The sequence below is a fragment of the Protopterus annectens genome, chromosome 9.part0 (genome assembly GCF_019279795.1).
Source record: "Protopterus annectens isolate FY-2018-M chromosome 9.part0, PAN1.0, whole genome shotgun sequence".
NCBI classification, from domain to species: Eukaryota; Metazoa; Chordata; order Ceratodontiformes; family Protopteridae; genus Protopterus; species Protopterus annectens.
This window is the reverse complement of record NC_056743.1, coordinates 406,097,636-406,111,810: the sequence shown is the minus strand read 5'-3', so window position 1 is coordinate 406,111,810 and position 14,175 is coordinate 406,097,636. Positions and strand designations below refer to the sequence as shown.

The following is a 14,175-nucleotide window of genomic DNA, read 5'->3' as shown; positions in this document are numbered from 1 at the left end:
GCTCCTGAGTACTGTGGAACCAAAGGAAGACCTGTTCCTGGAAGCCACGTCCAATTTGTAGTGAGTTATGAATGTATGAGGTGAAGCCCATGTTGCTGCTGCACAATTGTTATCTATTGTAATCTTTGCTTAAAAGGCTACTGAAGTAGAAACAGATTTGGTAGAGTGAGCTTTCATCTTGAAGGGAAGATCTTTGCCGCTGGATGTATAAATAAATTAAATGCAGCCCGAAATCCAGCGAGACAATGTGGTTTTGGAGACTGGTAGACCTTTCCTTGCATGCGAAAAGGAAATAAACAATTGGTCTGACCTTCTGAAATTCTTAGTTCTATCGAGATAAAATCGCAATTGTCTATGAACATCAAGCTGATGAAATTTGTACTCTGCCTTGTCAGAAAAATTAGGGAAGAAAACAGGTAATTCAATGGATTGATTAATATTGGCCTGCGAAGAGACCTTAGGAACAAATGGTTTGGTCCGTAAGGAAACACTATCTCTGTGAAACACCAAATAAGGGGGCTTAATAGAGAGAGCTTGCAGTTCTGAGACCCTCCTTGCAGATGTAATGGCCACTAAAAATAGGGTTTTTCATGATAAGAACTTGAGGTCACAAGTTGCTGAAGGTTCAAAAGGACTCGAAGTAAGTTTTTAGAGTACAAAATTCAAATCGCAGGGTGCCACAGGATCCATGACTGGAGGGCGTAATAATGTGGTTCCTTTAAGGAAAGCTTTACACAGTCTATGCGCCATAAGGTTAGGATCATTAGCCAAATGAAAGGTAGAAATATCTGCCAATTGAACTTTAACAGTGGCAGCTGCTGAGCCTTGATAGAACAACTGGGTAAGAAACTCCAAAATCGCAGAGATGGGAGCTGTATAGGGCTCGAGGTTTCTCTCACGGGCCCAAAAGGAAAACCTTTTCCACTTACTGGTGTAAGTCTTTCGAGTTGAAGGTTTGTGAGAAGATGTCAGAATATGTACATCAGGGGAAAAGTCATGAAGCCTGACTAGAGATGGAATTGGAGCAGCCAAGCTGTCAAATTGAGGGTAGAGACAGAGATGGAACACCCCTGACATGTGTGTCAGTAAATCTGGCACTGGGTCCAGAGTTCAAGGTTCATCCATTAGATGAGGTCTGAGGAAGAGGATCCAAATCTGACGAGGCCAGTAAGGAGCAATGAGGATAATTTTGCTTCCCAAGGATCTTGCTTTCTGAATTACCTTCAATATGAGGGGAAAAGGTGGGAATGCATAGAGAAGTCTTGAGGGCCAATCATGAACGAGTGCGTCTCTGGGTGCCTCCCCCTTCGGGGGGATCAGGGTGAAGTAGCTGCTGCATTTGGCATTCAGAGGGGTGGCAAAAAGATTGCAGCAAGGCTGACCCCATCTGCGAAAAATCTGTTCTGCAATGTGTGGATTCAGAGACCACTCGTGAGGCATCAGAATAGCCCTGCTGAGCTTGGCGGCTATCACTTTGGTTTTCCCCAGAATATGCATTGCGATCAGAAAACGTTGGGAAGACACTGCCCACTCCCACACTCGAAGGGCCTCTCTTCAAAGGGGAGAAGATCTGGTCCCTCCTTGTTTGTTGATGTACCATACCACCAACATATTGTCTGAGTGGATCGCAATCGTACCTAAAGGGAGAAAGCTGTGAAGTGCTTGCAATGCCAGAAGCACTGCTCTCATCTCCAAGACGTTTATATGCAAATGAGCCTCGTGCTCCTGCCGCGTGCCTTGGACTGTTCTCCCTAGATAATGCCCCCCCACCCTATCTGAGAGGCATCCGTGGTCATGGTGGTGACAGGGGGAGATTGAACTAATGGTCTGCCTGTGGTCAGATGACTTGACTGGGTCCACAAGCGAAGATCCTGTTTGAACGATTCTGTTATCAGAATGGGGTGAGAAAGAGGTAGATGCTGCAGTGACCACTGGGCAAAAAGTAACCACTGCAAAACCCTCATGTGTAGTCTGGCTAATGGAACTAATGTTATTGTTGAGGCCATCGTCCCTAACAATTTGAGCACCATCTTTGCTTTTGCATTCCGCTGAGGAAGTAGACTCAAAATTTGTTGTCTGAGATTCTGAATTCTCTCTACAGGGAGATAAGCTTTCATTGTGACGGTATTTATTTTGGCACCAATAAAATTCACATGCTGAGAGGGCACTAATGCAGATTTTTGCCAGTTTATTGAACCCCCTAGCTGCAGGCAAGTTGAAATGGTGGCGTCCCTGGCCTGTAATAGTAGATACCTGGTGGTGGCAGTCAGGAGCCAGTCGTCCAGGTACGGAAACACTTGGAATCCAAGGTGTCTCAAGTGAGCCATTACCACTGCCATGCATTTGGTGAACACCCTGGGGGGCTGTGGTGAGACCAAAGGGCAGGGCACGAAAATGATAATGACTGGCCCCCAGCCGGAAGCGCAAGTGACTCCTTGATGCTCTGTCCATTTTGATGTGGTAGTACGCATCTTGGAGATCTATGGAGCACATCCAAATGTCTTTCCCTAACAACGGGAGTATCGACTGCAAAGTGACCATTCGGAACTTGGACTTCTGTACAGATTCATTCAATTTACTGAGATCCAAGATGGGTCTTAAGTCCCCTATTCTTTTTGGCACCACAAAGAATCTGGGGTAAGTCCCTAATCCTACTTGGTCTGTGGGGACGGGTTGGATGACTCTCTTTATGAGCAACTTTTGGATTTCTAGAGTTGCTGAATCCCTGTGATTGGGTGGAACATCTGGGATTCGTCTGATCCAAGGAGGGGGAAAAGAGAAGGGAATACAGTATCCTCTGGTAATTATCTTTAATACCCACTTGTCTTGAGTGATATCGTGCCAGGCTTCTGGGTATAAGGATATACGTCCCCTGACTGGCTCCAGAGACATGCAGTCGGGCCTCCTTTCAGGAGCACTGGTAGGGACGACCACGAAAGGAATCACGGTCTCTCTGGTTCTGCGGGCCTCCCCTGCCTCTAGGGCGGCATCTACCATTATCTCCTCCTCCTCTGCCTCTGGAAAAAGAATCACCCTGTGCATCCTGGAAAAACCTCTGCGACTTCTTGAACCACATTTTACCACCCTTCTGCCCTTTGGGATAGGGTCTAGAAGGAACAGAAAAATGGACTCGCACGGCAGACAGGGTTTTCCCTTCCTGTTCGCACCTGGTGAGTGTGCCCTTTACCTTGGGTCCAAACAACGAGGATCCAAAGGGGGCGTTGGTAAATGTAAACTTAAAGGCCTCTGCAAAATTACACAAGTGCATCCAGGAGTGTCTTCTAAGAGAAACTCCTAAACCCGCTGCCCTACTCGCTCCATCCGCTGCATAAGATATCAGCTGCATGGAGGAGTTAACGATATAATTTAAGGTAGACATATGTGCATTAAACTTCTCAGACACTGCTTGAGATACGTTACCTTGTAGAGTTATCTCCCAGTTCTTTCAGGAGATCTCTCTGGAGCCTAGTGAAGTGAGACAGGTAGTTCAGCGATCTGAGTGTAAAAGCTGCTGAAGAAAAGATACGCTTCCCGTACCTATCCATCGTTCGAGACTCCTTGTTCGGTGGATGGACAATGGAGGAAGTTTCAACAAGTTCCTTTTTGGTGGTTGCTGCCATCACCATGGCATCTACTGCCATGCCTTTAGTGAGAAAATCTTTGTCCTGAGGTGCTGACAAGAATTTATTAGGTCTTCTAGGAACCGGTTCCACAGTATCAGGAGATTCGCACATCTTTCGACTCACTAGATCCAGTAGCTCATCAAAAGGTGGAGACACCCAAGAGGCGGAGGGTTGAGACCCGAAAGCCTTCGGGTACACTGACTCCTCATCAAAAGGGGAGGTGGTAGACCAGCCACCTCTCTGTTTCAAGATCTCAAGGATATCTGCAAAGGAGATATCAGAGGATGACTTGGGGGACCCTTCTGACTCCTTAAGGTCACTGTCTGATGTAATGGACTCATCGGGGGAGTCAACATGTTTCCTCTTACAAGTTTTCTTCCGAGAAGGCTCCTCAGAAGGATATTCTGGGAAAATTTTGGGAGACTGGGGACCACTCATGGAGGTTTCCTGAGGCTGCAAGTCTCTGCTGTGTTGTATGAGAGAAGGCGCTGAGACTGAAGTCGGCGCATTAGGGCAAAGAGTGTTGGTACCCCTGGTTGGAACTGAAGACCTGGACAGAACACTCCTCATCACCTCGAAAGCCGACCCTCCCAGCTCCGAGAATGCCCCCCGCTCCAAAGGTGCAGAGGTAGTCCTTGGTGCCGAGGGGATAGGCTCCGAGGCAGATGTGGGGTCTGATCTCACCCAAGCCGAAGCACCAAGAGGTAAACTCGGAACCGAAGAAGTTCGGGTCCAAGCATCCCCTTGGGCCCGACCGGAGCGCTTAGGATCCTAGACCCCACGGACGGCACCGAAGGGGTTGGAGTGGATATCGGGACCAAGAGACCAACTGAGGTAGCTGGAATCGACCTTTCCATAGCAAGTGGCATCGACATCTCAGGCTCCGATGTGCCAGAAAGGCTCGGAGGAGAAACAATGACAGGGTATACAGGCACATTAGGCTCCAGAGCCGACTGGGATGGACCAGAAATTAAATTTGCCAGCGCCGAAGTCTGGAGGAGTCTGCGCACCACTCTCTCAATGTCCTCATCAGAAAGGCTCCTAGAAATAAAGTGGGGGACCTAGACAGCTGATAAATAGGCAATCTGAATGTCGGAGAGACTGGACGGAGTTCAGCTGACCGGCTCCGAGACAGAGACTCAGTTATCGGCTATGAAATTCCTGGAACCGAAACTGATTGTTCTACATCAGAAACCTCTGTTGGCACCGAATCCAATGGAGCCGAAGAGAGTGTAGTCAATTTGGCAATCCTGTCTGGCGGCTCAAACAACACCGAGTGAGTGGGAGACCGCCTTTTAGTAAATTTGACTTGTTCTTTTTTGGAAGATGGTGACTTAGAACTGGAGGATGAGGAAGCCAACTCATCCTCAAAAGAATGCTTTAATAGGCCTTTCAAAATTAGTTTGTTCTTTCTCTCTTGAACACGGGGACTAAAGGCATGACAAAATGAGCAAGATTCTGGAAGGTGAATAGCACCTAAGCAGTAGACACAGATATTATGCCCATCTGTCAAAGACATTTTCTGGGCACACTTAGGACATTTTTTTAAAGCCAGAAGGCTTGTGGTCCTTAGTATTCTTAGACATATCTGTACACTAATAAACACCAATGCCAGAAACCAAGTACAGACCAAACAAGAACCACCTCTAAATAAACAGTTAGTTCTGTGGTAACATTAAAGACAGACAGAGGACTAGGTCCTCTAACTTAAACGGGCCTAGCCCTGGAAGAAGACACAAGCAACAGAACCGAGGACTAGGTTCTCTAACTTAAATGGGCCTAGCCCTTGGTGAAAAGAGAAAGAAACAATTAAGCAATGCTAAAAGCAAAGGAGAGACAGCAGCGATGCAGGGATACACACAAAAAGGCCAACGGTAGGACAGCCAATCAACAACAGCAAAAACAGCACAAACAGAGCAAACAATGCCACAAAATGTTTAAAACAGACAATCCTACTTAACAGGTTGCTTACAAAACTTATTTATCAGTTATTATTCTTAGTTTATTAGTTATTAATTATAGTTTAGCACAGTATGGATCTATTTTACATATTAGGACTAGTTAATATGTATAATATTTAGTATGAGATATTAAATAGTATAATAGATTTGTTGAATCTGTATCACCAACCAATTGCTGTGGCTAATTAACTAATTGATTTTTAAAAAAGGCGCCAAAGTGGGTATTTAAACTGTGAATGTTCACTTGTAAGAGGTTCTGATGAAATCTGGCTAATCAGATGAAAGCGCTTAACCTCATTGCATTGGATTCTGTATAGCAGCATTTGAAGAAAATTTTTGTCAACGTAATAAAAAGTGTGGTTCTGAAAAATAACATTTTGCCTCTCCTTCTCGGGTCAAGGGGGATCGTAACAGCTGTGGAAGTTTATTTGGTCGTTCAACTTCTGTTTGCACTATTATGTAAAAAGCCCAGAATTTCCAGACACAAGATATACAAAACGATTAAGAGAAAAATTAGAGGAAAGAAAAATACTTCCAAAGGAAAATCTGTCAGAAGCTTCAAATATAAATTTGCGTTCATTAATACAACAGACTTTTGAAAAACAGTATGTTGTTGTTGTGTCTTTCGGCTTTTCCTGGTTAGGGGTCACCACAGCGGAACTCCGGTCCGCTAATGATTGGCAGTAGATTTTTACCGCCCATTCACGCATGTCTCTACACAGAAGACGTTCTAGCTAAGAATTGAACAGGACAACGTCTTACTGTGAGGCGACAACGCTACCGCAGCACCACCACCGCAGTTTTGAAAAACAGTATACAGATCAAGAAATGTTAATCTGTTTGGAAAAAGAAGCATCTGAGGAAGTGTGAAAATATAAACAACAAAACCTAGAAATATTTGAAAGATATAAAAAAAAAATATGGACAAGGGAAAGAAAGAGAGATTTGATATGGTGCAATATTTATGCAAAGGAGAAAGCCAAGTTAACTAATATAGAGAAGGCAGTTTCAAAGATATTCAAAGAGAAATAATGGTAAAGGCATCCAGATATGAAAAATTTGAAGTTATGGAGTGCCTGCGAAGTAAAGGATTTAATGTAGAAGGTCTAAAACAGACTACATCACAGCATGATGGAGTGAGTCCTCAGAATAAGGAAAAGCAAGATCATCAGGAGACATGTGAAGAAGAAATATGGACAGGGGAAAGGAAAAGAGATTTAATATGATGCAATATTTATGCAAAAGAGAAAGCAAAACTAACTAATACAAAAAGAGCAGCACCAAAGATATTTGAAGAAAAATATAGGCAAAGGAATCCGGATATGGAAAACTTTACAATACAAAAAATAAGACTAAGGAAAAGTAGAAAAAGAGATTAGTAATGGAGAAGTCAAAGAAATAGAAATTGAGGTAATGGAACAGCTGCAAAGAGAAGGATTCAGTGTAGAAAATCAAATGCAGAAAAAAACATAACAGGATAGAGCAATGGATATCCAAATTAAGGGGAAACCAGTGGAACAGGAAGTAATTGATCAGGTGTCATATCAAGATATTCTGGAGCCTTCCACAAGAAACCAGTATAAAAGTTCACGTGAAGCTAGACAGGAAGGAAAAGAAGAGGAAACTGTGGAAACTCTGATGCAGTCAATGTTGAGGAGTGACAGGCCAGTGAGTTTCCATATGAGAAAACAACAGATGACACAGGATGAAATTGAAGAGAATGTACCACAAGATGTTAAAGAACTTTCTATAGAATCCCCGCAAGAAATGGAAAACAAGGGATGTGCCCTCAGTATGGAAGAAAAGGAGTTAAGAGAAGAGTTACTTGATTTAATAGAAAAAGACAGATATATCAAGATCAATGAGAGAAATAGACTGCAGAAGGTTAATAAAACCCCAAAAGTCAGAAGCTTGATAAAACAAATGAACACAGTAATTGGGACTATCCATAGAGATCCATGCGATATAACAGAAGTAAACAGAATATATTACTGTGCTGCTAAATTAATAACTGATAAAATACTACCACAGGAACACAGGGTAGTGAGGGAAAAGAGGGGGCGAAAGCGAATATCATCATGGAAATATCTAATAGAGAAAACTATAAAGGAGCTAAGACAAGACGTGTCATTGTTAGAAGATTATAGAAGAGGGAATAGATCAACAAAAATACTATGATAGATGTGATAAAAGCAGTGACAGTATTAGGACAGACCAGGATCTATTATGAACTATTGGAGATAACAAACTAAAAGTTTCAAAACAGGCAGAAAGACTTAGAAGATACGAAGATAAATATAAGGGAAAAGCACAAAATAAGCAGTTTATTGATGACCCAAAAAAGTTTTATAGGGAATTCGGAAATAAGGTAAAAGGAATTGAAAGACCATCAAAAAAAGAGGAAGTAGATACATTTTGGAAAAATATCTATGAAGATCCTGTGGAACATAACAAAGATGCTAAATGGATAGAAGAAGTAAAAGAAAGAATAAGAAGTTTAAAGGTACAGGATAAGAAATGGGATGAAATAACAGCCAGAGAGATTGAAAAAAAGTTGAGAAAAGCCTCTAACTGGAAAACTCCAGGCCCAGATGCAATACCTAACTTTTGGCTTAAAGAATGAACTTCTTTGCATGAGGATTTAGCCATGAGTAACAGCTATTTATATGCGCACAATGAACACACACCGCACTGGTTAACAACAGGAAAAACAATGCTCTTACTTAAGAGTGAGCCTGCAAGCTACCCTAAAAATTACAGACCAATAACCCGTCTTCCAATGATGTATAAACTATACACGGGAATTGACGTCGACAAAGTTTATAGTCTTATTTAGAAGAAAACTCAATTATGGAGGTAGTACAAAAGGGCAATAAAAGAAAGTCATATGGAACAAAGGATCATTTGGTGTTAAACAAAGTTATAGTGGAGAACTGTAAGAAGGGGAAGAATCTAAGTATGGCATGGTTTGACTACAAAAAAGCATTTGATAGAATCCCACATTCATGGCTAAAAGAGTGCTTAAAATGTATAAGATACATCCTACACTGATTGACTACATTACAGTAACCATGAAACAGTGGCAAACCACTTTGCAGTTAAGCCAAGATAAAGGACAGATTATTATCCCAGGGATAAAAATTCAAAGTGGGATATTCCAGGGTGACTCTCTGTCACCTTTGCTATTCTGCCTTGTCATTAATCCATTAATCTGTTTACTTAACAGCTTATGCCATGGCTACAATTGCTTCTAGAAAACAACAAAGTCTAATGACTTCTCATCTTCTCTTTGTCGATGATTTAAAACTGTATAGCTCATCAGACGAGGAACTGAAAGCACAACTGCAAGTTGCAAAAACTTTTTCAGATGATATTGGAATGTCATTTGGTCTTGATAAATGTGCAAAAGCAACCTTTAGAAAAGGAAAACTGCAGCACCAGGAAAACATCAGTTTGGGACAAGAATGTGATATAAAAGAACTTGAGTAAGAGAGAGTGTATAAATACTTGGGAATTGATGAAGGATCAGCAATAAAACATGAACAAATGTGAATAAAGCTCAGTAAGAAACACTTTAGAAGACTTAAATTAATCCTGAAAACAGCACTGACATCTAGGAACAAGATCCAAGCCATAAATCAATTTGCTCTTCCTGTCCTAACTTATAGTTTTGGAGTGACTGACTGGCCCCAAAAAAGTGTTGGATAGATTGCATATTAAAACAAGAAGGATGTTTCATGCTCACCAAATGATTTATAAAAATCAGTGTATACCAAGATTATATATTCCCCGTTCCGAAGGAGGGATGGGCCTCCTTAAAATTGATTACATGTATAGAGCTGCAATCGTGGGACTCCACACATATCTATTGACCTAACAAGATCCAAATGTAGTGAAGGTTTTGAAACATAAGGAGAATAAATCTAAGATGACATCTCTGCTTAATTTAGCAGAAGCATATCGACATCAAGCAGGAATGTAAATCAAACCAGAAGTGGATAAAAATCAGGCAGCAACTGAATGTGCCAAAAAACAAAAGAAAGAATATAAGGTGAAGGACTAGATGAGAAGGCAAGAAATGTGGAAAAAAACATATAGTTGCAAGTAAAGAAAACTTCTGGAAGAGTGTCATGTTGCTCAAGAACAAACACAGGAATGGTTAAGGAGAGGCGAATTCACATCAATAAATGAAAGGTTAATATTGGCAACCCAAGATAGTAGGCTATGTACACGCTGGTTTATAAAGTCCATTGAACATGTGGGAGAAACAGACATATGTAGGTTTTGTAAAACCAAACTAAAAACAGTCACACATCTTGTTGCTGGTTGCGATGCACTAACGGCAGAGGGACTGTATACTGAAAGGCATAATAATGTGGCAAGACTGTTACACTGGAGATTGTGCAAACATTATGGTATCGAAGTGGCTGAAAAACACTGGAAACTTGAGCCACAAAGAATCAGAAAATGATGAAGTTTATATCACATGGGATCACTCAATAACAACAGTTCAAAAAATAGATGCTAGACAACCAGATATAGTGGTCTAAGAAAATAAGACAAAAGTAGCACTGATCATTGAAATCGCCACACCTAGTGACTACAGTGTTTTGCGTACAGACAGACACAAAGTCATAAAATACCTTGATCTGCAGGCAGAAATGACAGCCATGTGGAAGAAAGATACCCAGACAGTTCCAACAGTAGTAGGAGCAACTGGTCTTATAAAAAAGAATTTACAATCGTATTTAGATATGTTACCAATTCATGTAACACCGTACGAATTGCAGGAAGAGTCATTACTATGCACACTGTGGGTGCTGTGAAGAGCACTTTTGGCTGACATCAAAGAGCAAAACAATACTAATTTCATGAACTTTAATCATACTTTGACTTAGGAACAGGGTCCATTCCCGTCATGGTTTTAGAAACCCAAAAGACTTGGAGAAATTAAAAACGATGGGAATAACATCTCGGATCTTGTGCTTACTAATATGGGAGCATCTTGCACTGTCCCTTATGTATATCCATCATTTGCTAGATCTGACCATAAGGCAATCTACATCGAAATAAAACTGAAACCAGAAATCCCTTCCACCCAAGGAACCTTTAGAAATTTCTTTAAGACTACCTACTTTTAAGTGATACGTTGGCAAGCTTCAAATCCCCACCAAACCCAGTCAACTGCACTGAATATGCAGAAATGTACGCCACCACACTATACTAGCATGTAAACAGATGCTGCCACATGCACCTCATACAAACAAGTGCAGGGCAAACTCCAAAAACAAACCCACAAGGTGGAATCATAATGTCTACAGACTTTAAAATAAAAGGAAAAGAATTATGACCAAAAGCAAGAAGAGCAGTTCTCAGAATGTTACTGCCCTTGTATCTGAAATAAGCAAAGTCAGGAGCTTAATAAAATCCACCCAAGCCAAGTTTGACACTAAAATAGCTATCCAAACCAAAGAGAATCACAAGGGGTTTCTAAGTTATATTTGTAATCTCAAAAGCACAATGCAGCAATGTGCTGAGTGGATTGTGAACAATGTTACCTACACTGAGGCTGAAGATAAAGTAAACCTACTGGTCAATTAATATACCCCTCTCTCCCCTCCATCTGTTCCTCAAGATATACCGGAAACTTATCAAAGAGGAATACACCACTTTAATATTTGCCTCCATTCCCTCATATATCTTCCTAATTAACCATATTATTGTGTCAGAGAATGCAAATGCTTCCATTGCCTTACTCATAAAATTTCAGATTAGTCTGTCAAATGCTTTGTCTGCATCAAGACCAACCAACAACACAGGTATTTTCTTACATTCTGCTTCAAACTGGATCATCATTGTTCTATTAATGTTGTCAGATGTTTGCTTCCCCTCCACAAAACCACACTGAGCCATATCTATCAATTTTGGCAACAGCTTTATCATTCTTTTAGCCATTATAGACAAACACTTTATAATCATGGTCTAGAATTCAAATGGGCCTGTATGAAGCAGGATCTGATGGGTCTTTACCCTCTTTAGGTATTATAGCTACGACCACTTTCTTCCAAAATGTTGGTGCGTTGCCTCCTTTTAAAATGCTGTTAAATAAAACCTTCCGGATTTTTATCACTTTCTTCCCTCCTTGTGTCCAAACGTCCGCAGGAATACCATTCCTGGTGACTTTCCTGTACATTCATTATAAATCATCATTTTTATCTCATCTCCTCCTAGCCTCATCTAATCTAACCGTGGCATATTTAATTCTTGCATAAAAAATTTCCATTTGTACTTTTTTCTTGATTTCCACATTTCTCTGCTTTATACAGATTTTCTTAAAATTTCTGAAATATTTCTAATACCTTAACATGATATCTGGTTATTTTCCTTGTTATAGGCTTCCTAAGTTTGGTAACAACCCTTTCTACTTTTTGTTGCCTGAGCCGTTGTGCTAAAAATTTTGTGCTCTGGAGTTAATATCAAAAAACAGTTGCTTCACAGCAATTTTCTACTCTCATGCATATTATCCGGATACTCCCTTATTTTCTCTTCAGCACTCTGCAGTTGTGCCTCTTCTTGTTCTGCGAGATTCCCCCTATTCTGCTATTGTTTAATCTTTGTCAGCCACTCTAAAAAAGCTTGTTACTTCTTAACCATATCTGTTTTTCTTTTATTTCCATCCCATTTTTTTACTCCACTTTAATTTTATCCCACTCCCTATTTATATTTTCTGAAGAAATTTCTATCTTCCCTAATAACCCCTGAATCATTTTCACTACCCATTCCTTAAATTCTTCTCTCTTTAACAGATAGGCGGGGAAGTGCCAGTGATAATTTTTATTTCATTATGCTGCATTTTTATTTCAGCTATTATTGGTGCACAATCTGAAATAGTTATTGGATGCATATCAGAACTTTCAATTAAATGCTCGTGTTCCTGTGAAATATAACTGCTGTCTAGCCTAACCTAGTTTTTGTATCTTGGGGAATTATATGTAACTTCACTCTGAACTCCTACTAATGAATGCACATCTTCCATACAAAATACTTGCATTAATTTCTTCAAAAAATCTTCCCCTCCATTGTTATATTTTCCCTTCTGCTCCCCCGATGCATCCTCACTGTTGCAAATCAAATTCCAGTAAGTAATATTCCCTGCTAAAAGCGGAGTCCATTGTAGTTGTTTTTAGTGGTGGAATATAAATACATGCCAGTGTATCTCCCTTGCCAGTACCGCTTTAATAGTATAAATCTACCATTATCGTTTTTCCCTGTTCAATACCAACTTGAGCTCCTCTTGCAATTAGTATAATTATTCCCCGTTTCCTTTGTCCCAGATATTCCACTGAATAACAACTGTGAAATCCTTTATCAAATTCACATGCTCCATTCTTTCCAAATGTGTCTCCTGTAGCATAGCTATTTGCACTCTGCATTTTTTAATGAGTGACACATTTTACAACTGATTTGGTTGATATTGTTCTCTTAACATAACCTTGATATGTTCAGTCATTTAGATAGCTATGGAACCATTTTATGACATTGTCACTAACATTTAATTTACACAGCTTGTTAAATACTAGGGGGTGACTGTTTCAAATGCCCAAGTCATATCTATGGATCCACCAGCTGTAATAAGACCATTGTTCATTCTGTTATTAATGGCATTGTCAACCTGGATGCATTGTAGAACAGCATTTCACTTGCCCAGTCACCAGACAGGTCAGGAATTTTTTGTATTGCAATGTTTTTATAACCATTATATTTTCTGACATATATACAGTACATTTGTTTATAGGTAAGTCACATAACTGCATACTCATAATTTTAGCTCGGCAGAAGCCTGTTCATACAGGATCTCTACAGGTATCGGGTGGTGTGAAATTCCATTCAGGCTAGGTGTAAATGATTTAAAAAGCTTTAGACTCAATGCTGAATTTAACCCTAATGAGCTGGTCCCCTCTTTATGTAAATAACGATACATGATCTGATGTGGCATTCCTTCTAAACTCTTTCACCATCCTTATCAGAATAGTTTTCATTTCAATTTTTAATGTGATTTCACCTAATGACCTGAACCGATCCACAACTGGCAAAAATATGTTCTAAACTCTTTGGTATGTGTGAGTGAAAAGCTCTTCATACCCCCTTCCAAGGGGAAATGTATACCCTGGCCACACAATAAACAACAAACTGAGGGATCACTATATCATGGAAGAAATTAAGCTTCCTGAGATAGAACAGTTTTAGTCATTTCTCTTTGAGAAAACAACATTCAGTGAATCTCATTTTGTGTGACTCTCTTCCTGATTTGTGTCCTCTATACTCTGATCTCTACTTTAGTGTCTGCTTCTCTTTCTGAACTGCAGAACTGCACCAATTACTCCATCTGTGGTACTAACAATATCTTGTACAGAGGCATTTTCTGATCCACCATTTACAAGATTTCTCTCTCTCCCATTTTATTCTCTTTGGCTTTCACTGACCAGATGTAGTACATTGCATTTACTGAATTTGAACCAGGCTGCAGAGTGCTATTTATCCCAGTTTGTCATCTGTCCATTGCTTTTCTCACTGACCTGGTTCTTTATTGC

General features: G+C 40.4%; 1 protein-coding gene across 7 annotated transcripts in view; it reads right to left on the bottom strand.

Moving 5' to 3' along the window:
• The window catches only part of DMTN (dematin actin binding protein), a 1,900,252-nt gene that overhangs the window by 1,445,783 nt on the left and 440,294 nt on the right, over window positions 1-14,175 (bottom strand). The window lies entirely within an intron of this gene.